The sequence below is a fragment of the Lissotriton helveticus genome, chromosome 1_1, assembly GCF_964261635.1.
Source record: "Lissotriton helveticus chromosome 1_1, aLisHel1.1, whole genome shotgun sequence".
NCBI classification, from domain to species: Eukaryota; Metazoa; Chordata; class Amphibia; order Caudata; family Salamandridae; genus Lissotriton; species Lissotriton helveticus.
In genome coordinates this window covers 320,917,407-320,942,366 of record NC_136057.1, presented here as the reverse complement: position 1 = coordinate 320,942,366, position 24,960 = coordinate 320,917,407, and positions in this window count along the sequence as shown.

The following is a 24,960-nucleotide window of genomic DNA, read 5'->3' as shown; positions in this document are numbered from 1 at the left end:
GCGGACTTATCGTCCTTGCCGGAGTTTAGTCCCCTGGAAGCAAAAGTCTTTATGGGGGAATTGGAATCAAAAAAAATCTCAACCATCTATCAAACGTTAGTTACGCATTGTTCCCCCTCTCTTGATAAATTGCGGGCGGTCTGGGAGGGCGATCTGGGAGACTTGGAGGAGGAGGACTGGAGAGAAGCCCTGGAGGCCCCTAGGGGAGCTGCGATAGCGGTGCGCCTGCGCTTTATTCAATTTAAATACCTGCACAGGGCATACTACACGAGGGAACGATTGTGGAAGGCGGGGCTGATAGCCTCCCCGGATTGTTTGAGGTGTGGCAGTGAGGTAGGCTCCTTCTTACATACAGTATGGGGATGTGCACGGCTGCAGAGGTTTTGGACCGGTGTATGGGAATGCTTGGAGGAAGTGTTGGCATGGGAGCTCCCTCGCACGCCGCAACTTGGCCTGCTCCACGTTATGGAAAAAGTGGGGGGTAATCTGTATAAACGACACTTGCTCCTTCTGGGTCTTACAATAGCCAAACGAGATATAGCCCAAGCCTGGAAAGCCCCCAAGGCTCCGTTGGTGGGGGTGTGGAAGCGGGGCATGGACTTTAGCATGGGTTTGGAACGCCTGATCTTTGAGGCCAGAGGCTGCCCCAAGAAACATTATAGGATTTGGAAGAAATGGGCTGATTATAGGGGCCTATTGCTGGACCCCCCAGCGCCACAAGCCTCTGATACAGATCACGTCTATACTACCCTCATGTGAACTGTCCACTTGTCGCTACCATGCTGCTTTGGCTCCTGTTTCTGGACATTATGAACACCGTGCAGGGAGGGGGGTGGGACCCGGGTGGGGATGCGGGGAGGGGGGTGTTGGATAATGTTGACTGAATTTCTTGAACGCTGTTGCTCTTCTATGCTCACTGTCTTTCTGCAATCTTGGGAGCAGTGTTTCTTTTGTATTCTGTCAACTGCCATAACACTAATAAAATTTGTTCTGAAAAAAAAAAAAGTGATTGAAAGTGGGCACCCGTGTTATGGGGCGGCTGTGCTGCTTAAGAAAACACAAGCGGTTTCAGCTGAAGCAGCGCATGTCTGGCCTGAAGTAAGAGAAACTCAATAAAGTAAATAGTGCTTACAGATTAAATAACAGGTCCTGTGTAACAACAGAAGTAAAGGGGTCAGTGGCCATGGAAGGGTACAAATGAAGATAAGGCCCTACTAAGGAGGGACTAACAAGCCTATTATCGAATTCGAAAGAAGCATTTATGAAAGATAATTACACATGCCAAAGAAAAATATGGGAGGAGAGTGGGCGCAACTTCCCTCCCATACACTACTACAGCAGTCTCGCAGAGGGAGCAGAGCATGGGTGCTGCCGCTAGGCTCGACCTAAAAGGTACTAGTAGCACAGGAAATAGGTAGTAGTGTTCCTTAGCAGGAAAATGTCCGTACATGTGTTAGACAATCAAATTATATTAATATAAAAAAGCGTGAAAATACAAGTATCCTACTTGAAGTATTCAACACGGGTGCTTGATTCACCCTAAACACCTACTACCTAATGGTGTTATGAGCACACCTAGATGTGCATCCAATATAAGAAAAAAACTAGGGCTTTTGCAGCACACCACTTGTCATTATTCAGTCCTTTGTATGTATACCTCATCTATGGGTATGAAGACAGAATACCATGGGAGAAAATATTGAAAGATAGGTGCCTACAGGAAAGTATAGATTTACTATTCCTAATTCCACTTTTACGTACCTTGGATAGATATGTACAACACAGGTACACATAAGTGGAGTTAGTTATAGAAACTCTAGACTTTCTTACCTGTCAATATTTTATTTTTTATATTTTGTTCTGGCTAGTGTGTCCTATCGACACTGTGGTATTGATATTCAGGGGACGCACCCTTATTCTGCATGCAACTGATTAAACGTTTAGTACATTTACATGTATTTTTCTAAAGCTTTTTTGCTTATTTTATGTCTTAGTTCACATTCAATGCAGATCCTTTCCGTATTATTGTAGTCTAGGTCATGATCTAGGGCATAGGCCAGAATGTGAAATGTATTTCTTTTCTCTGTGTCATTACAGGTTCTAGTCTCCAAAACTCTTTTGTTGAGAATCATCAAGAGAGAAAGCTTTTTAGAGCTTCTTTATCTCTTCTCACCGCACGCAGGGGGAACTTCAGCCCCCAGACTGCCCTGCTGTTTTTTGCACCTGGAGGCTCCGCCACTTTCCCTTGCACTTGGAGGGGCATAAAAGCAAACGTGGCTCCCGCTTCGCGGGACGTGCGCGGGCGCGCCCGGGTGAAGCCCGGGCCAAGGGCGGGCCCTTCCTTGCCCGTCACTGACCGGGCCGGGCTATACTCTTCCATCTGTCAGCTGCCAACCCAGTACACATCAGCAGACTGCATGCCACCTAAAAGTGGCATGCAATGGTCGGTTAGGAGATTGTTCCCCCGGCTCCCAGAACACCATCAGCAACGTAGTCATTGCACTACAAAGAAACAGCGTCGATATTCCCTCGTTCGCTATTGCTCTTAAGAAGACACCGCTCCCTTGGCCACCAGAAAACCCTTTACAACATAGTCCTTGTATTATCAAGGCGCTGACACAAAATCGGAACTCGCAGTTCCATGTAAACTGCCCCGACTGGACCTTGCAGGTTTAACTAAACCACCACCAAATAGGATATTGTACTTCAGAAAATTCTGGTTGGCTGGTATACGGACCCTTGAGTCCAACCCTCAACATTTGGACCGTCACCATATGATTGTTAGGCGGTTGTATTACAATACCAGGCAGGCAATTGTTTGTCAAATTGTAGTCCTGATGATGATTCCTGTAAAATTAGAGCCTAAAGGGATCAAAACGTCGACTGTATATAGTGCTTTCACAACCTAACCACTGTGTTTTATTTTAGTTGTGTCTAGCGCTGTTTGGCACACACCTATATTTAACATTTATAAGTGGCCAACTCTGCTCTTTTCTTTTGCCTGTGAAATCCCGTTCTATTTTTCTTCCCATTCCCTTGTTGTGTGTCCGCTATGAGTAAGGTACAGGATTGTGCCTAATATTATCCAGTAAAAATGTCTATTCATTGTGTTTAAATAAATACCCTGTCCAGCTGGACAGGGGATTAATATAGCTCCCTATCGTGGTCTATATTTCATTTATACTTTTCATTTTGATAAGCTAAGGACCCTTGTTTCCTAAAACCTAAAAGTAAGTGACAATTACTGAATAACCTGGGTGAATTGAGTCGGATCGGCAGCCTGTGTTCATGAGTGCTTAGAGTATTGGGTATTGGGTAGCAGCATTGAGAATTTGCAATGGCTTTGTGTCTTGTGCTGTGATAGTAGTGGTGGGTGAGGCTCGCTTGGGTAAGTGCATTTTCCAAGCAGAAGCAGGCCATGGGGAAAAGGAAAGACCCCCCCCCCCCCCCCCCCATGGGTTTATCCAAAAACACACCCAAGGGCACAATTGACTAATAAAGGCAGTGGGAGCAATTACAAAAGAAATCGATAAGGCAGAAAGACGGCTCTCATTAGGCAGGACTGGATCATCTGCGTTGACAATAGAAGGGGACCAGGAATTGGCACTGATAGCTGGAACTGTGGATGGAAATGGACCAGGATCTACTCTGAGCCTGAAGCAGGGGGAGGAAATAGAAGAGGTCTGCAATGTAAATGAGAGTCCCAGTACTAGTTCAAATAACCTGGGGCAGGTCACATGGAGCAGGGCCGTGTTGTCCACTAGCCGATGCACAGATCAGACTGGTCCGCCAGCCCCAAAGAGACAGCGTAAGGTGCAGAGAATAATAGCACCCAAGATGCCGAAGGAAGGAAAATCTTAAAGACCCAGACTCTAGGGGTGCCATGGGACTGGGCACGGATGGAGAACTCTGGGGGTCTCTCAGAGAAAAAATCGTGACATTGGTGGCTTGACTCTTAAAGGATTTTTTAAGCGAACTATTGAACAGGCAATAACATTAAGGTATCTTTCTTGAACATTGAGAGAGCATTGCCCCCGAATGCCCAGGCTGAGCAGGAAGTTGTAGTTAATTACACCTGCCAAAAACAAACAGGTGTGAATGTTATACCACGTACAGAGATGATCTCTGAACCCCAGATCCCTGTGGTGGCCATGGATAAAGCAGGGCAAGGGGAACGGGGGAACCGGGGGTGGGGACGTTGAGGGCTGGTGAGCTGGCTCAACACAGCAGTGATCCTCATAAAAGAGGTGATCAGGGTGGATCTCATCACCGGAGGCAGCGAGCTAGTGGTGCCGCTCAACCAGACCACAATAACACACAGAATTTGCCAGTCATAGACCACCCACCAGCATGTGGCCCGTACATGGTGGTATTAGTGAGGGTACCAGGTCATGATAGTTCACAGGAAGAATCTAGCAGCCAGCTGATAAATAAGGCTACCCACTGGTTGGGGAAACATTTTGGGTTTAATAGCTCAGACCACAGACATGTCCTGATGGCGAGAAGGGTTGCGTGGATACGCAGGTCTAAGAAAATATTTGAAGGAGATTGCGTGATTGTCACGCTGAGGCACCCTTCAATGGTCCAGAAGATTTTGTTCACATCCTTGCAATCATATATGGTAGACTCTAGGATCAAACCAGTACCATTGGGGTTCTTTTATAGACCCCCATCTAAATTTTTATTCCCCAACGGTGAGGCTACACAGGAAGCGGGTCTGAGTTGGAGAGGAGGCCCATTGCAGTTAAGAAATGCTTTCACTCCATTAAGGGACCTGAACGACATAGATTGACTTGTAGAGGGAGTGAGTGTGGTAAGATGGGAGGGTATTCAGGCAACACACAGCAAGGTCCAAAGGGTGAGGGAGGAGGATGATGATGGGGGAACCACTGACACCGATGAGGAATATAGGGACCCCAGTGTAAGCTGGTCTTCCAGCACAAATGGGATAACAGCGACGCCACAGGCCTTCAGGCGAGGCGAAATCTGGATGACTTAAAACTTATTTCGTGGAACGTGGCAGGTTTGGCAAGTAAGTTTCAGGACGAACAGTGGCTCCATTATATTAGAAAGTTTGACATAATAGCCATCTAGAAAACATGGGAACTCGTAAATACGTTCTTTTTAGAAGGGTACAAAACCTTTTTTTGTCCAGCAAGAAGGTCCAGTGTAGGGAGAGCCAGCGGGGGCCTAATTATGTTTGTAGATTTAAAGATACAAGGGAGATGGAAGCTGACCCCATGGGAGTCGGAAGTAGTGCAGGGTCTAACATTTGTTAGTAAGAACTACCGCTTGCATTTATTAACTTCTATAATCCACAGCAAAATTTGCAGGGACCAAAACCCTTTGAGGAATTAAGCATGTGCTTGGGGAAACTACATGCTGAAGCACGGGCCCATGCACACTTAATAGTAGTGGGAGACTTTAATTGCCACCAGTGTTGAGGGTGGCTGAACATGAGGAATTAAGCATTTCCTTGGGGAAACTACATGCTGAAGCACGGGCCAATGCACACTTAATAGTAGTGGGAGACTTTAATTGCCACCAGTGTTGAGGGTGGCTGAACATGACTGGCAGGCATGTACACTAAACAAAGGGCCACATATGGAGCAAACTAAATCAGGAAGGGAGTTGAGTATACTTCTAAATACTTTTGGGCTGACCCATACAATGGATTTGATTGTCGGACACCCAGACACACCTATGCCCCCTACGTATAAGGGTAGAGGTTGCGCGTCATTTATAGATTTTATTTTTGTCTCTCATACCATGAGGAGATACATTACTAGTTTTAATATTAGGCATAGTATATTTAGTGACCATAAACTGGTAACTTTGTCACTTGCCGCTCCACGACAGCATTTGGTCTCGCACAGTCTGACGGGGGGATCGATCTCGGTAATGGATCAAGGCAGACAGCTGAGATGGGCACAGGTTGACACAATTGCCTTTAATAAATCTCTTTTTAGGAAAGGTCAGCAGGATATACAGAACTGTTTGGACCTAGATACACAGGGACAGGAGTTACTTCAGACATACACAGCTATTGCGCAGTTAGTGGAAAGCCTTTTAAAAGCACCTGTACCCACACGCCTCAGGGATGTTCCAGGATGGTTTGACGGGCAATGCTCAAAGGCCTTTGGAGACCTAAAGCTGGCACTTAAACATTCAGTGAAATAAGAAAAATCCCATGGGGTAATTTTCTATACAGATATTAGGTACCATACACCAGTTTACAACCTATGACACTACACTCTTACCGCTTTCTCTCATTACACACCTACAGATTGTGCCATATATAACAGGAGGACTACTATAAAAAGTAGAAATTGCACACATTTGTTATTGGTTACATATACATAAAATTCATGAAATTAAAAAAGACCTAACAATCAGCTAGATATCTCCAGGTTTGAAAAAAAGTACAGTACAAAACAATTAAATTCCACAAGATTAAAAAAAACACATACTAGAGAGTAAAAAGGCCAGACAGATAAATTCAGTCTTAAAACAACACATCCATTACTACAGAATATCACTGGCATTGAAAGATACAGTTCACACTTCTCATTGTTCAAACAATGCTGGATAAATGGATTGTGTATTGAGTTGGCGACGACGCGTTTCGATGGTTCAATAAATGATTCCGTCTTTTTCAAGACCAGTTAATAGCTCTCTGTGTTTGTTATACCAATTTCAAATATTCACCTTAAATGAGATGGTAGATTGCCTAATCTTCATTTGACTCGTCTATCCCTTCTGAGTATAGACAGTGAGCCACATGTAAAAATATATCTCAATGCAGTATACCTCAGGATTATGTCCAATATTTTTACTTCAGCACTGATTGATAGGTCTTTTTTAATTTCATGAATTTTATGTATATGTAACCAATAAAAAATGTGTGCAATTTCTACTTTTTATAGTAGTCCTCCTGTTATATATAGCACAATCTGTAGGTGTTTAATGAGAGAAAGCAGTAAGAGTGTAGTGTCATAGGTTGTAAACTGGTGTAAGGTACCTAATATATGTATAGAAAATTACCCCATGGAATTTTTCTTATTTCACTGTTTAAGTGCCCTAGTCCCACTGGGTGTATAAGGGGCTCCTCTTATTTCCCAACGACTTAAACATTCACCCAGAGATAAAGGGTGGATTATGACTTGCCGTAAAGTGTATAAGCAGGCAGTTAGGTTGCGGAAACGCCAACTTCAAGTGACAGCCTGGGAAGATCTAGAAGAGGCTGCTGAGTTTAAGGATTCCACCCAATTTTGGAAGGTTATAAACAGCCCCTGTTTTAAACATTCAAATAACCCATGTCTGACCCATAATATTTTACCTGAGCAATGGTTGGCTCATTATGATGGTCTGTATAATCAGCCCCAGAGAGGAGATGAGCCACAGTTACAGATTGAGGATCAGAGAACTGGTGTTAGTTTTTTTTTTTAACTATAGATGAGGTGAGATTAGGAATAGATTGCCTCACGTGGAATAAAGCCCCGGGTCCAGACGGGATCCACCTGATTTATTCCGCAGTAATCCAGAGGTATGGGCACCGATCCTGGTGAGGGTACTAAACGCGTCAGTTGCAACAGATATGCCTCCCTCATGGTCAACGGCAACCATTGTCCCGATATTCAAGAAAGAGGATAGGAATAGCCCACATTGTTATCGGCCAATATCCCTCAGTGATGTAACAGCGAAGGTTTTGGGTAGAGTGGTGCTGAATAGGTTGTCTGACTGGGCAGACACCCATGGAATAATAACGGATGTCCAATATGGGTTCCACACAGGCAAATCTACAGTCGCACAATGCCTAATTCTCTATTTGATAATGCAAAGTACATTATAGCCGGGGGGGGGGCTTACCGCAGCATCTGACTGTGTAAATCAAACAAAATTGTGGCAGCTCATGGGGATCATTGGGTGTTGACCCGGCCCTCATTAATGTACTCATGGCTCTACACTCCAACACCTCTGCTGCAGTAAGATATACACAAGAGGGGAAGATTACAGATTATTTTAAGTGCTAAAGCGGGGTAAGACAGGGATGCATTTTAGCTCCTTTTTTATTTACATTATATATTGATGGTCTTGACTCGGCATTAACCGCATTACAAGTTGACTCCCCTAAAGTAGGCTCAAGACCAGTCCCAGTGCTACTCTACGCGGATAATGCGGTCCTCCTTGCTCGTACACCCAATGCTTTGCAGATCCTACTAGGTGGGTTTGTGGGATTTATGAACGATTTGGATTTGACACATAATCTAACAAAATCCTACATAATGGAACAAGAGAAAAGGAGGAGGAAGGGGAACTCTTATGTAGTGGGCACACATTCTGGGGAAAGTACCGGCTTACTCATATCTAGGCATCTTGTTCCACGATAAATTGAGTTTTAAGCAACTAGTGAGAGTAAGTGTCTAGGTTTGGCAAAGTCCACGGGAGCAATTACATCCTTTGCTCACAGGTTAGGCAAGTGGTCACTGGGGACAATCCTAAAATTGTATAACTCATTCTGTAGTTCAAAAATTCTATATGGAAGTGAAGTGTGGGGTTTTACTGGGACAAGCGAAATACAGAATGAAGAAAACAGGTATTTTAGGCGGTTGCTGAGAGTCCCCCAAAATACTCCCTCATTTATTGTTCCTGAGGAGCTTGGGTGTAAGTATATTTCTGACCTGGTGGCGGTGAAACCCCTCCTGTGTTGGGTGAACATGTGGTCCAATGAGGAGACAGGTTTTAATAGGAAAGTAATTCAAGGCTGTCTCTCCTTGGATCATGCGCTAAAAATCCCGTGGTTAAAATATGTAAAGGATTCCCTTACTATGCTGGGCAGGGCAGAGCTGTTCAGTCGCCCGAATAAGATGAGTCCACGGGATAAAGTTCTTATTAAAGATCAGTTTTTTAAATTAATTGGGGCCCACAGGGAGGAATATTAACTGAAAAAAACCACGGTCAGAAATGACATTTTTGTTAGGTCAACACTAAGTATAGAACTGTACTTAACTGTTTTAACTAGCGCTCATGGTAGATTTTTAATTACACGGTTCAGATTGAACTTGTTGCACCATTTACTGGCCGTACCGGCGGGGTATACAGCACCTTCTGAACAAAAAGGGCCCTGTGGCTGCGACAATAGGTCTCCACAGGATACCCTCCACTTTGTTCTTTTCTGTTCGTATTACTCATCCCCGAGAAGAGCGTTTCTTAAGGGGCTTTTTAAGGAAGCATACTTTTAAACAGGCCCGGGTGCCTTACTCTATTTAAAACTGTCCCATGATGCTTTTACATTGTCATGTGTCACGAATTTCCTAAGATCTGCTCTAAAGCTACGAAACACAAGGGGAACATAAAAGGAGGAGACCTTTAAGTACCGGAAGCAATAGTGGGGAGCGTGCATGGTACACCTTTTATTGTTTTTTTAACGTTTTAAGATGCTTCTGAGCATTGCTCCTATGTTTATGCGGTGCTCTGACTGCCCTGTCTTCTCTAATTTTATTATATGGGGATCATATGTACTGTATTGTTGTGCTGATGAACTTGCATCTTTTATGGTCACATTTTTTTATATATGCCGAATAAAGTTTATTATTATTATTATCTCTTTTTAAGCCTTACTGATCTCTTCCCAAAGATCTAAACCTAAACCGTTCCCCCCCATTGCTTTGTACTAGTCAAACTTCAGGACATAGTTGTGAGTGTAAGTTATCGGGTTACTATACACAAGAAGTTGCTAAACTTTCACACAATGCAGGGCAGCAAGCAAGGTTGCTGTGTTGCGCTGCTTGAAAGGGAGTGAGCAGAAATACTGCATATTTACAAAGATATGGAGCGTTTCTGCTCTCTTCTTGCACTGATGCATTGTATGCTGCCTAGTAGCAATGCAGGCACCCTTGCATCATAGTGCAATAGCTGTAGTGTTTCCAGTCCAGACCAAAGTTATTGGCTCTAGAATATTTCCACACATTTCTAAAAAAAACAGCCACCTGATATTAACCAAGCTATGCTTTGTGAAAGATTACCAACTGTGAATGTAGGTCACTGTTTTGCTGTTTCCTAGGCCTAATTTGGGTCCCAATTTTACACTAAATATTAATCCACCCTGGGGACTATATTACTGGGCACATAAGAGTCTACAGTCCTTGGTCCGATCTTTCCTCCAACGTTGTGCTGAGGCTGTAGGAACATTGCACCTTTTATAAGAGGCGCCACAAATATGCCTAGTGGCTGTGGTCGCAAGAATTTCTTCTTGGCAACCTTAGTTGCAGAAATTTGTTTGAGGAGGCAGCAAATGGGTCTTGCCTGTACGCCTCTTCAAAGAGAAGAGCAAGCTTAAAAAGCTGGCCTGATAATATTGTCTGAAAACAGAATGACCAAACTCACCCACCAGAGAAGAGAAAAGAGTGGTTGGACTATGATCTACGTCACTTCCCTCTCTGTGGGATTCACGTTTGTGTCAAACGAAAGAGAGCCCCTTGCACCTGCACGGTCAGGAGAACGGAGGCGTGCAATGTTGACGGTACACATGCGTGATGCAAACCCCGTTGAAGGGTGAGCTAAACGCACCGGAAGTAAATTAGAGATTGTTCAATGAGGTATAAAAGAGCTGATGAATGGATGAAGTTATTTGAGGGGTGTTCAAAGAGCTATCGAAGAATAGATGGAGTGAAGAAATGCGCATAGAATTTTCTTGAAAGACCTATGCTCTGACGTATGAAGGTCTTAGGGACGCATGAACGCATGGTTAGATAAAAGAAAACATGTATAAATTAATCACCGTGCGGCTAGATGAATGGGGGCCCTGCCTAAAGCTTTCATCACTGTCTTTACTGAACGGTCCCTTAATCAACCTGTTAATTATCATGAAACAGAAACCCATTCCTCGCGGACTCCCAGCTGTGTTGACTACTAGGTAAACAGTTCCCCGCCGCCCCTCGCCCCCAAGCAGCGCCAGGCACTCCTTCATCCCATGCAACTGTAATTGTAAATGGACTAAAACGGATTTTGCTGTATTACTTCTGAGTCAGCCCCATTTATTACGTGAACCAGAATTCAATTTGTGGCACGGTTCCACATGTTCCCTGCTAAATGGGAAGCATCCATTGCGGCGCGCGCGGTCATTAGCCTCCCTCTGCATTCTGTCCATGCCTCATTACGTCGCCAGAGAGGCAGGGAGCGGCAGCCTGCCTGGGCCCGCCCCACCCTCGGCCTCGCCGCCATGTTTACTGCGTCATCTAGGAAGCACGTTCACCGCCTCCCGGCCACACACCCCCTCGAGGATTCCATTTCCGCGACCTTCAACAGGGCACGAGCGGTCAAAAAAACGTAGATCGTATATAAAAGCACGAATTTTAGGAAAAGATGCATAGGCCAATACCTAACAAATCAGGTCGGCCATTTTTTCAGTCCTGGGCTTTCTGAGTGTTAGCGGTTCGGAAGTGAACCGATCAGAGTGACACCCCTGAAACCATTGATTTGTTAAAAAAAAAAAATGCCCAGCACTGGCACCTGTTGCCCTGAAAACATGAGATCATTTTGTAACCTTAACTGCAGGCTGATATTCTCAAGCAGGGGCGGGAGGTGAGGTGGGGCACTATGGGTGGTGTTTGCTACATTATGTAGTGTGATTTGGTGAGTCCTAGTATATTGTTGTGTGGTGATATACTATGTGTTGGTTAAAGTATTGTGGTAGTATAGTATTTATGCTATGTAGTATGACTTCTTATAGTCTGGTATAGTGCTAAGTCAAGTAGTGTGTGTTATGCTAATGCTATGCCATTTTATGGCATTGGATAGCATAATCGGTATGTTATGTACGTCATATCATGTCTTGTTTATATATCATGCTATATTTCATTAATCTCACGCACTCTCCTTCACAGGGAGCAGCTATAAGCAGTGCCATATTTGTAATATAATTAATGCTAGTGGCCAAAGCTGTGCTCAGAAGCCTGCATCTGCCGGGCTATTAAATGTTAGCAAGCCAAATATCTCATGCCTCTTTAGTCCACTACCAGACATCGCCATCCCTTTTACCTCACAATCGTTCATGAGAAGGAACAGTCCCCCAGGTCAAATCACCGTCCAATGTGAAGAAAACCAACCCCATAGTTGTTTCGGCCTAGATTGTTTCAGTGGTACAAGGAATGTGGGGCCCACAACTGGGCATTTCATTCACACTTAGGATACAAAACGATTGAATGCAGCCTGAATAATTACTATTGGCTGAGATTAGTTCAAGAATTCGACCGATCATATCTTTTGCTTTTCTAGTTCATGGCTGATAGGGCAATGTGATAGCTCTATTTCTCTCTACCAATGTTCATTGTCAGGCTCATGGTCAAACAGTCTTAGTTGCTATCAAGCGACACACCCACACAAATGCATCACATGCTCTGATCACCCAATTAACCAAGCACCAAACCATTTACTGGTAGCAAAGTGACTACTACCTCCATCAGTAAGGTCAGATTGTGTGTGTTCATGTGTGTTAGAAATCCAGACCCCTCTGTAGATATGTCCATCCTGTCATTAGGCACAGGTCGGCATGTGGAACTTGCTCCCCATTTTGCATTTCTCAGACCGAATACATTCCTCCGTACTACCAGCCCAGCAATTAAGGCGTCTTGCATTTGCACAGTAGGCATATTATCTAGCTCATGAACTTCCATAAATTCAGAATGGCAGATGTTACTCTTATTGTATTATTGATCATCTCAGTTGGATGTGTGGTCTGGTCACTTACAGAGTTTGGATGAGACTAACGAGAGGGTGAACCCAAGGTTTAAGCACTGCCTGTTTCCATTAACCCTACACCAATAACATTTTTAAAAGCTATACAAATTTTGGACAAAGATATGCTCAGAAACTATACTTCAATGTAGTAAAATGGAGTGAGGCATTTATACCATTTTTTGTGTGTGTAGTAATATTAATGTGTGAATGGAAATGTACACCTCTGCACTCCACAACTGCTCCACATATTCCATCTGCTCGCAGCAGCCAACGCAATGGGATGAATTTAACGAGAAGATTATCGTTCATGTAGCTCAATGTTCTAACAGTGGTGGCCTCTTACCACCTGATTATGCTTACTGAAGATAACTGCCCTTATGTTAGATAGGAAGCTCTTATCCGTGGTACAAGATGCCTACCTAAATATTTGAACAAGTCGTTCAACTCTGACTTTGCTACAAAAACCATGGACCTCTTTCCCGACTCTTCATCAGTTGTTGACCATGTACAATGTTTAAAGTCCCTCTGACTGCTCAGTGTCCATTCCTTCTGCAATGTACCTACATTTATCTCACCAGCTTGAAAGGGGTCTTCATGCCACTTTAATTACTTTTATGATATTATCTTCCGCATTATTGTTTTCACTTGTCTTAGGTTCCTAGTAGTTAGAGACTCCAAGCGAGCTTATGGCTACAACAGGAGCATAAGCACCTAGGCTCCTGTTTGGGTTTTATTTTCCCATCCTTTTTTTCCTCCACTTTGTTGGAGATCTAGAAGAGCTATGCCTCTTCTCCATCATTGCACCCTTATACTTTCAGTGCAGATGAGCATACGCGCAGCCCGCTTACTTACATCTGCATTTGGATCATTCCAAGCACAAGGGATTTTAGCCCCCTCATTCCTAACTTTATCATAAATCCACCATTAATACCTATTCCACAACTAAGCTTCTGGCCCTCAAGCCTACCGGTAAGCCTTGTAGTGATATCATACTACCTCTCTCTTCTATCAATGGCTTTTTTTATGCCGTCCCCGTCACTACTCTTCCATATCTTCAGATGGAGGAGCAGCAAGATCCTGGAAGACCACTCAGCTGCCACAACAGCTCTCATCGAATACCACCACCTCATCAGAATAACAAAGAAAATGGCTGTACAAGAAAGGATCAACACCAATCTACTCAGTAGCAGAGAACTCTTCACCATGATCAAAGAATTCCCCAAACCCAGCACAGAAACAGCAGACATCCCAACATCCCAAGACCTCTGCAACAACCTCAGCACCTTCTTCCACCGCAAGATTAAAGAGATCTACTACAGCTTTGATAGCCTCAATAGCCAAGAACCACTGTACCCAATGACACCGGACCCCAGCAGATCCTGCTCAGCTGGACTCCCCTTACCACCGTAAACACATTCAAGATCAAGAAGAGCATCAACTCCGGAGCACCCTCGGACCCCTGTTCGCACAGCATCGTCAACCGAGCTGGCAGCTCCATCGCCCCGAACTCTGCTGCACCATCAACCGCCACCTTCCCAGAAGATTGGAAACACGCAGAGATCAACCCCTTGCTGAAGAAACCCTCTGCTGACCCGACGGCCCTAAAGAATTTCAGACACATCTCTCTACTCCCTTTCCCAGCCAAGGTCATCGAGAAGGCCATCAATGCCACCTTTACGAGTTCATCAAAGCGAACCACATTCTGGACTTCTCCAAAACTGGCTTCTGAAGCAACCACAGCACAGACAATACCTGCACACTCCTTGATCAGGGCAAAACTGCAGCCCTCATCCTCCTGGACCTCTCAGCCGCCTTCGATACTGCCTGCCACCACACCCTATGCATAAGACTTTATGACGCAGGCATCCGCAACAAAGCCCTAGTATGGATTCCTCACTGGCTGAACACAGAGAGTCAGACTGCAACCGTTCCACTCTGAACCCATGGAGATCAACTGCAGAGTGCCTCAGGACTCCTCCATGAGCCCCACTCTCTTCAACTTCTACAAAGCCCAGCTTGAAGACATCATCAGGAACCACAGACTCAACATCGTCTCCTACGCCGACAACACCCAGCTGTTTCTATTTCTCACAAACTAACCCACAGTCACCAAGAACAACTTCAACAATGGGATGAAGGCTGTCGCCACCTGGATGAAGGACTGATGACTCAAGCTCAACTTAGAGAAGACCGAAGTTTTCATCCTGGGCTCCACCCCCTTCACCTGGAACGACTCCTGGTGGCCGGCAGCACTTGGAACCCCAGCCACATCCACAGACTAAGCATGAAACCTCAGCATCATCCTGGACTCCTCCCTCACAATGAATCACCAGAGCAATGCCATCTCATCAGCCTGCTTCCACATGCCATCCTGTCCTGAAAGATCTACAAGTAGATGCGCATTGAGTCCAGAAAAACGGTCACCCATGCACTCATCAGCAGCAAACTAGACTACCACAATGCACTCTATGTCGGCATCACCCAGAAGCTCCTCAAGAAACTGCAGAATATTCAGAACACCTCAGCCTGACTTATCCACAACATCCCCCGCTGAAGCCACATCACTGGCCACCTGAGAGACCTCCATTGGTTCCCAGTCAACAAAAGAATCACCTTCAGGCTTCTCACACACATACACAGCCCTACAGGAGGCGGAACATGCGCACCTCAACCACTGCCTCGCATTCCACGCACCCACCAGAGATCTCTGCTCCATCCAGCTGGCTCTGGCCACCATCCCACGCATGCACAAGATTACAGCCTGAGGAAGATCCTTATCCTACCTCACAGCAAAGACCTTGACACCCGCCTCTCGACTTCAGTCAGTCAGCGTCACTGCCTCAATTCAGGAAGGACCTCAAAACCTGGCTCTCCGACTGAACCATAGGGCCTTCGACGGATCAGCAGTTGCCTCCCCCAGTGCTTTGAGACCCTTACGAATCAGTAGTTGTGCTCTACAAGACACCTGATTGATTGATTGACATCTTCTGGTAAGGAACACCCTGCTATACATTATGTTATGAACCCCACCTTCTGGGACTTCTTTATTTGTTCTAGCCACCACCAACCTGCTCACACCTAATTTATTTCTCTTAAAGCAAAAGTTTGCTTCCTAAATATCAGGCCAAAATTAAATTTTGACTCCATAATCTCTTTTCTGCCGGACGCCATTTTTATTACGGAAACTTGGCTTCGAGACTCCGCTCCCCACATCGCAACAGCCATTCAAGATTGACATTCTATTTTGCAATTTTTCCATGGGTAAACAGGGAAAAGAAGTAACTATTATTTCTTGTTACATCTTCAACTGTCCTTTGATTGAACCCCCCTATGTTTATTCTGACTAAAAGTATGCTGTTCATTTTTAAATGGACTGCTACTACCTCTGTTTCGGGAAAACTTAACTTTGATGCCACCTTAAATGAACTGCTGGCACCATTCTATCATTAATTTGAGCAACTTTTTGATCCTCACAGACCATAATTTACATTGTGTCGATACTATTAACAGTAATGCCGCCCGCATATCTGATTCAAATTGTAAAAGTAAAATTTAAATACTCAAGATATTAAAGTTTGAAAACAAAAATATAGCTGAATATAAAGGAAACAAACATGAGATTCCTGATCTATAATAAATACAGTATATATATTAAAATAATCTATAGCTATAAGTAGTAAACAATTATAAATATAATGCAATATAATAATCAACTGGCTTCCAAAGCAATTGAATAGAGGAAGAATTATTAACAACATCCTTAAGAGATAAATGGGCTTCTCGTCAGATAAAAATAACCCAGAACCATCAGGGGCCGCATTACACGTGCAGCGCATTTTCCTTCATTGCGCCAGGCACACCTTTAAAAACATGCACCCAATGCAATGAAGGAAAATGTGCCATATTATGGGGAATGCCCTGCTCCCAGGTCAGCCGTGAACTCGTGCTGCCATGGGGGCAGCGCATTCCTATGAAATAAGGAGCGGCTGCTTTAAATCCGCTAGATGTTTCACTGTGTAGATGCCAACCCACCAGCACTTTTAAAGAGGAATAGAGATCCCCTTGCAGGCTGGTGCAGTCAGAGACTGCACCTGCCTCCAATGGGATGTCCGGGGGTCCATAGGACCCACTTTACCCCCTTCAGAGGGCTTCTCACAGGAGGCGTTTGATATAAGGCAACAGGAAGCCAACCAGAAATATTTGCTAACCGTATGTTTCTTCAGGAGTTTGCTAACTACAATGACTGAACTGGATGGAAGGCTGTGTGTAAGACATGTGAAAGGAAAGGTCATGTTAGTAAATGTTGTAGGAGTGCTCGTTCCAAAAAACAAAATTCAGATTACTTGTGATGAGGAGGATGCGAGTTGTGATTAAATTATTTTGCAAGTAAAAGAAGGTACATGGGATCCCATGTCATCTGAGCTTTCGGTGCTCTGGTGGGAGGTTCACAGGGTGAGCTCCCGCCAGAGTCCCCCATCCAATGCCATCCTGTTGGCGATAAGGGTCCGGAGAGCACCAGTGAGCTGCAATGGATCCCCTCTGGACCCCCCCCAGTGCTGAGTGCCGTTTCCAGAGCAGCGAAAATCACTAGTCTTGGCAGTCAGCCGCCGATGACCTCGGAGATGCGTGTGGTGCTCAAGATGGCAGAGGTGGGCTGTGACTAGTGGCCGAGCAAGACCCATCGGCAAAGGGGCCTGCTGACGAGAGAGGCCCAGAGCTTGAGACTAGCTGCAGGAGCAATAGAGTAGCAAGAGAGCCCCTCCAGGGGTGCCTCAGGAAGAGACCCTGTGGCATGGAGGTCGGGACCCAGTGGCGCTGTGGGTCCCTGAGCCCGGCGGGAGGCCTGACTTTGTGGCACAAGCTCAAGAACAGCCCCAGGATCCAGCATGCCACCTCCACCCACCACCACCCGCCTTATACCCCTACGGCCATCACCAGCTTGGGGATCCCCCCTTGGCCCAAGATAACCACCCGTGAGTGCAATAGCGCACTGATGGCATGGCTGCGAGCACCACAAGAACCCCAGCAATGGCAAGAAGATATGTAAATATGTAAATATATAATTGTCCAACGCTATTCACTTCAACTCTTCTTAAAATGTGATCTTGAGAGAATTTGCAACTTGTATATATGGAACTCTAAGCACTAGTATCTGTAGTAGCCTTATGTACTTACTATCATTCTTATGTGATTTTAGAGGTTATGTGTTTGTATCTGTTATGTTATTCATGTACTCTGAAGTCCTTCTGTAGTGTAACTGGTTCTATTGTAAAGCACTGACACCTTTGGGTAAAATTCCCCTTATATAAAAACTCATAAATAATAAATAAATGGTAGAAATTTAACACGTCATTTGATTCGGGGACAAAATAACATTGATACCCAAAGAAGTGTATGAAAAAGAGTGGAAAGTAAGGTTGTGCTACACAAACCAGACATTTGTCCCAAAGGATATGGGGGTGAGCCTATCAAATTGTTGGACTACTTTATGAGGAGCATCCATTTCAAGGATAGATTTATTGTGGGAAACATTTAACTATGTGTCAGTGAAGGGTGACTCTCAGATTAGTTGTTTTCATCAAAATGATATACTGGTCTATATTGACCCTAATAAGACCCCAGTGATAAGACTGAAATACTCTACACATATCAATGAAGTTGGTAATGGCAAAACTAGTATACCGAACTATGTGCAAACATTACAATAGAACAAGGATGGTTGGGGACCAGTTGTGCAGAGTTATGAGAAGTAGTATACAATATATGTGGTTGCTCCAAGGGTATGAGTAATGGCCATCAACCAATTACAAGAGATGCAGACAAAGTCTACACTGTCATTTACAAGAAAGGGATATATCCTGAGCAAAAGTTATCCACAGTAATTAGGTACAGTTCTTAATAAACGTTGACACGAATGTTCTTCTTTGTGCTTCAACAATGTCCTAGCCAACACGTGTTTCGTCTTTTTGTGGTGTGAGCCACAGACTTCCTCAGGGCAGTTACTGCGTAATGATCCGAAGTATGTAGTTAGGACTTAAACAAAATATCCATTAATGGGAACACTATCCATTTTATATCGATGACTCTGAATTTGAGGAGCTGAGATGTAGGCATTAAGCAGTTTTTTTGGGCTCTGGTTGACTGAGTGCCTTTACGTCTACCTACGTGACTTTCCTGCAATTGCTTCCTGGGAAGCCTCGCATATAGTGTTCCTGTGTATCTTTCAATTTACATATTCAGTTCTCACGACTTCCTTTCCTGTTGGTTTAATCCAGGAATTCCAGTCCTCTTGGAGGTTCATTCTGTTCCAAGCGGACTGTAGGGTCTGTAAAAGAATCTGAGTGCTTAGACAGTCTCTTCAGCCCGGCTGTGCACACTGCATTATTTCTCAATTTTTTTGATGACCACTCCTGGGTTACGAATTATGATCAAAGCATGAAATGTGCGCCCTGACAAAGGAAACTCTATTTTGTGTTTGGTACTTTCCGAAACGCGCATCGGCGCTTCTTCTTGTTTTCTGTATTTGTTTTGTATGGTATAACTGTGAATTGTATATTGTGTCTTTTGTAATGTTTGATGTTCTACATATTTTTGTAATTGAATATGTCTTTGATTCATTGTATGTTTTTGATGTATGTGCTCCCTGGTTGTTGGATATATTGTGTACATTTATATATTTTCCGGGCACTGTTAATTGTGGCCTGGTCTTTTGTGTTTTATGAATATTTGTGCAAAGTTTATATTGTTCTATTTGACATTTTTGATGTATTTCCATGGATGAATTTTTGAATGTGTTCTGTCTTACTGGTGACAATATAACTTTATTTAGATATAAAACATCTATAAAAGTACAGGTCAGAAGATACCAACGACAGTACAAATTATTAAAATAGCACAGCATAAAAACAGTAGGTACATTAAAACTTTCGAATTCCATTTACGGACTTCAGTAACGTTATGTGTTAAAAAAGGCAAAATATGCACAGCAACTGTAACCAGAATGGCGTTTGGGCAAAAAAGAAATTTGAAGACTTAACAATAGTGATGTTATGCTGATGGGTACAGTCAGAAGACAACTATTAGCAGCTAGTTCTAGGGAAACGCAGTCAAGTATAACCAGTTATAGCAGCATTTAATAAAAGTGCGATTTAGAGTAGACTGTATACCTTTAAGATAGAAACGTTAACCAGCACTGCCCGTTATTGAGTAAAATTGCGGTATGCGTAGCGTATACGAGTTGTGAGGCCTATGTTTAAAACTGTGTTCTCTGGATTCAGGGCTGCAATTACTGCCTGCCTGCAGGTCCTGATTCCCAGCCTATTCCACTCGACTTTCAATGTTCGTCTGCGCTGTAGCGCAATTGCGGGACAAAGACAGACCACATGCTCTAAAGTCTCAGCCACCTTACCACACCCCCTGCATATTACATCCTCTGACGTACGACGCCAGTGAGGTAGATCCTTTAGAAATTGCCAGTCACCCAGTCTAAGAGCCAAGAAGCTAAGCTTTAAATACAAGGGATATGTGCAAGACAGATAGGGGGGGGAGTGGCCGGCCCATAAGAATTCATTATTGCCCAGGCATACTTGCGTTTAGAAAAATGAGCTTTGTCAGCCATTCGAGACCTCAGTCGGGTACGTTTCTTGATACTGGTTTTAAAAACGGCCTTGCTAGGGTTGAGATCCCATAGTTCGCCCACTGATAGTTGGTTAACTTCATCCCTGAAAAAACAGCCATGTGACCCGCCCTGGGTTTTTCTGAGAAATGTCTGACCAGAGTAGTGACTCCAGAGTACCTGGCTCTGCTTGCCTTAGTTTGTGGCACAGATTCAAATAAGAGCCAGTATTCAAAAATTTGTAGTTTAAAAGACCCAGTTCTAATCTGATCTGTGCTGCAGAAGCAGATTTAGGCATGTGGAGTTTTTTTTTATAGATTTTGGTCACATGTTGATTTAGGTTAGCATTGAGTTTTCCTCTAAATATTTCAATGCCATACGACAAAGTTGGCCCGATTTTTGCTCTCATAACTTCCAGTAATGGAGATAGACTTGGACCGGACAATTTTTTTGAGAGCCTAGAAAAAGTCACCTGAAGGTTCATGGCTTTTAGTGATATTTCACTGCGTTGTTTAGCAAAAGAACCCCTGGAGTCAAAATTGACCCCTAAGTATTTGTATGTTTTTCCAATTGTAAGGTTCATCTTATTATATAGCCATCCGCCTCCCAAATTGCGTTTTCTCCCGAAGATTACCACTTGGGTTTTCTTTAGGTTTACCTCTAACGAATTCATAGTGGTGTAGCTGTTTAATTTGTTAAGTAGCCTTTGCAGACCTACCTGGGTGAGACTAAATAGGACCAAGTCGTCTGCATATAGGAGATTACTAATTGACTCGCCACCAATCTTGGGTGGGTGGCTGTTTGTTTCCTCGAGGGTGGCTGGTAAGTCTGCTATAAACAGGTTAAAAAGTAATGGGGCCAGCATGCATCCCTGTTTGACGCCTCTAGTCGTCATGATTTTCCGAGAGATATGTGTGCCAGACCCCAGCTTCACTTGTATCCATGTGCCTGAATGTAATTGAATTATGGCGTCCAGAAGTTTAGCCGTGATCCCCCATTTCTTTAACTTTACCCATAGAGCAGCCCTGGGGACCCGATCAAAGGCGGCTTTAAAATCTACAAAGCAGCTGAAAACAGCCCTAGATGTAGTAAGTGCTTTCTCAATGATTATAGACAATGTCAATAAGTTGGTCGTGGTGCCCGAATTTGCAGTAAAGCCTGTCTGGTTCCTTGGAATCAAGTTATTCAGCTCTGCCCAAGATCGCAGTTCCTCCAGTAGAATGCATGCATAGTGTTTTGCCTCAATGTCTAAAAGAGCAATTAATCGATAGTTGTTTGGAGAGGCATGCGACCCTGACTTGTAGATAGGATGGATTATTGCGCCCCGCCAAGAGTCCGGTATGGTTGAGTTGCTTAGTGCACAGTTAAAAAGCTTGGTTAGGTACCCCGACCAAAGGGTTATATTTGTTTTAAATAAGATTTGTGGTAGGCCATTTGGGCCAGGTGCTCCATCAGATCTTGCTTTGAGTAGGACTTAAGTCACCGTTTCTTCCGATATCATCAAGTCTACCCTCGGAAGTTCCGAGAATTCAGTGGGGGTATTCCATCTATTACTCTGACTTACCATTGTCGCATCGGAAATGCCTGAGTCAGTGGAGGCCGTTCCCTCTGAAGCCCTAAAATGGTTGGTCAAGAAAGCAGCCCAGTCCGCTTCTGAAATGTTTGCGCTCCCGGAAGTAAGCGGACCCGAGTTTTGGCGATGGATTAAGGCCCAAAATTTTCTTGAATTGCGGTTTTTACTCTCCCATAGTAATTGGCACCAAAATTGATCCAAGTGGAGGCGTTGGTCTTTTTGTTGAGCCAGCCTAAATGACTTTTGGACTGCTTTATACGTGTTCAGGAGCTCGAAGTTCTCTGGGAATTTCTGTCTTACTGCTTTTAAAGAAAATGATAAAATATTTAATAATGACAAATAAATAAAAAAAAAGTTGAGCTGTTCTGTGGGTGGAATTTTTCTATATTTTGGAGCTATTGCCCTATCCTTTATTATAGTTGGGGACTTCCTCGGATGTTCTCTAGATGGTAGATAGGTTCAACAGAGTGTTGAAAGAAACAATACAAAGAGCATTGGTGAGTAATTTATGTTGGAAGACAGAGGTACTTGATAAAGTAAAAAAGTATAGAATTACACCACACACCATAACAGGGATCCCACCCTTTGAGTTATTTAGAAAAACAAGGGCTAACGCCTTGATTTGTCTGTTGTGAATGAATAACAAAATGAGACATGAATGAGTGTGGAGCATGATTCAGAGAGGAAAGGGCAGTGGAATTAGACAAGATGACTAAAACTAAGACCAGGTTTGATGTTTGTAAAGCGATACAAAAAACATGGTACAAGTTGGTGACATGGTAAAAATTAGAAGTCCTCAGTTAAGTTTGTCCCAGTCACATTCCAGATTCTCTGCTTCCTTGTACGTAATCAAGGTCTTTAAAAATATTGTGAGAATGGAGCATTATAAAATGTGGAATCTCAACAGAGTGTTGTGTTCATATTAACAACTGCTGTTTTTTATATTTTGGTTAATGGTATATTGCTTTTTGTTGTTATACTGGGGAGGGAGATGTGTGGCATCTTCATCTCTCTTTCAATCTCTTTAGAAAGTAGAAAGTATTTAAGTGACATTCCACGTATGCCCTTGGTGTTCCATGGATTTTTCCCATGGATTCCTCTCCTCAATGAAACTCTAGAGTAGCATCAGAATGTGGGCTGGTTATTATTCAAAGACAAAATGGTTTGCACGGGATTTGGTGTGAAGGATGAGATGCACCTTTAAACTTGAAATAAACCTCAGTTCGTAAACATCTTTATTTCACAATGGTATCGAAGGGCAGCCACAGAGCACAGCACTAAAGCAATGCAGGAACACTTTTGGCTGCAATAAGTCATTGAAAAACACTGTCGATAATGCAGGCGCAGCAGGAGCTAGCTGGGGGCGGCCATCTTTTTTAATGCACTTGTGTGAATCCTGAAATGAACACTTTTAATCCTTTGATTTTCACTGATCACCTGGTTCCTTTTCCTTCCTCACTGCAGTGAAAGAATTAGAGTAATGTGTATCAAATCTTCTACAGAGAAAAGGAACAGGGGGCCATATTATTAAGAAAGGGCGATACATTATCGCCACTTTTATCGGCAGGAAACTGTTGTTAACTCGATTTATTTATTTACTCGTACGGTACTGGTACCCCGCGATTTTTGTAAAAAAGAATATTAGGGGGGGGGGGCTTGGGGGTCCTTGTGGGATCCCCTGAGCAGGCCTAGGGGGTCAGGGTGTTTCTACCCTGCCCCCTTTTTTCATTCTACACGTTTGTTTTTATGCTTTCTTGTGCCTCAGTCTACTGAGGCACAAGATGGCTGCCAACACTTTCTGGTTTTGAGTGTTGACAGACAGTTGACAGCCAATTAGCATTCAGATTGTGCTCTGGAAGGTATAGAGTATAGTAAGCTTACAGTAAGCTTACCGTACTCGTACGGTACGGTACTCGTACGGTACTCGTACCCCACGATTTTTGTCCCCAAAATAAATTGCGGGAAGGGGGGGAGCCTTGGGGGTCCTTGTGGGACCCCCTGAGCAGGCCTAGGGGGTCAGGGGGTTTCTACCCCTTTTTGCGTTCTACACGTTTATTTTTCTGGTGTTAACCTGGGCTTCTATGGGAATTCACAAGGGCATATTATCAAGCCCATTATCGCCGCTTTAGCGGCAGTTTCCTGTCGATAAAATCGGCGATAATGTATCACTCTTTCTTGATTATATGGCCCAGGTTTCTTTCACACCTCCCCTGATGACTTAGGCTCATGCATAATGAGAGTGCTATCAGTCAGAGAACCCTTCCAGAAAAACTGATATCTATAGGGGTTATATGTAGATGAGTAAGCCCTCTCCTCGAACATTAACTCCCTACTAGGTTGGATGTTCCTCAAAATATTCAAATCAAAGACCATCATAGGGAAATCATAAAAATAGAGTTTAGAGACCTTATCCTGCTCCTCAACTCCCTTCCTGGATGGCTGGGCAATACCCTACTGAACTTATTACTCCTTGGCTCTTTCCTGACAGCCCAGATGGTCTCCAAGCTTGGCCCAGCAAAAGAAAATAACATGTGTATTTGTAAAGTGCACGTTCACCTAGAAGGGTATCCTGGCGCTGAAGAAAAGATGTTTTTTGTTACCCATTTCAAAAGAAGAGATCTTCTCAGTCTTTCTCGGTCAGATCAGCAGGTGCAGGCTGGCTGGCAGACAAATGCAACAGGCACTGGAGATGCAATCCGGGAAGCAGACAGGTGAGTAGCTTCTCTGACCAAGCGCTGAGACGCTGAGACGCGGATACCGTTGGCAACTGGAGGAATTGAACCCGTGCAGCCTGCCCTCTCTCCCTTGCTGGGGGACACCGCCGCTTCCGCATTACAACTTGCAGCACCCGCTTCGCGGGTGCCGCTGCGCGGCTAGCGGTGAGGGGCAGAGGCTGCCTTTGTGATTAAAGGAGGAAGACCGGAGGAGCCTGGGAGGCGGAGCGCGAGCAGGGACTCTCTAGACCAGGAGTCCCTGCGCTGACCAGGTGTTGCTGCTGGACGCGCCCCCTGGGAGACACGCCTCTCGCTTGACC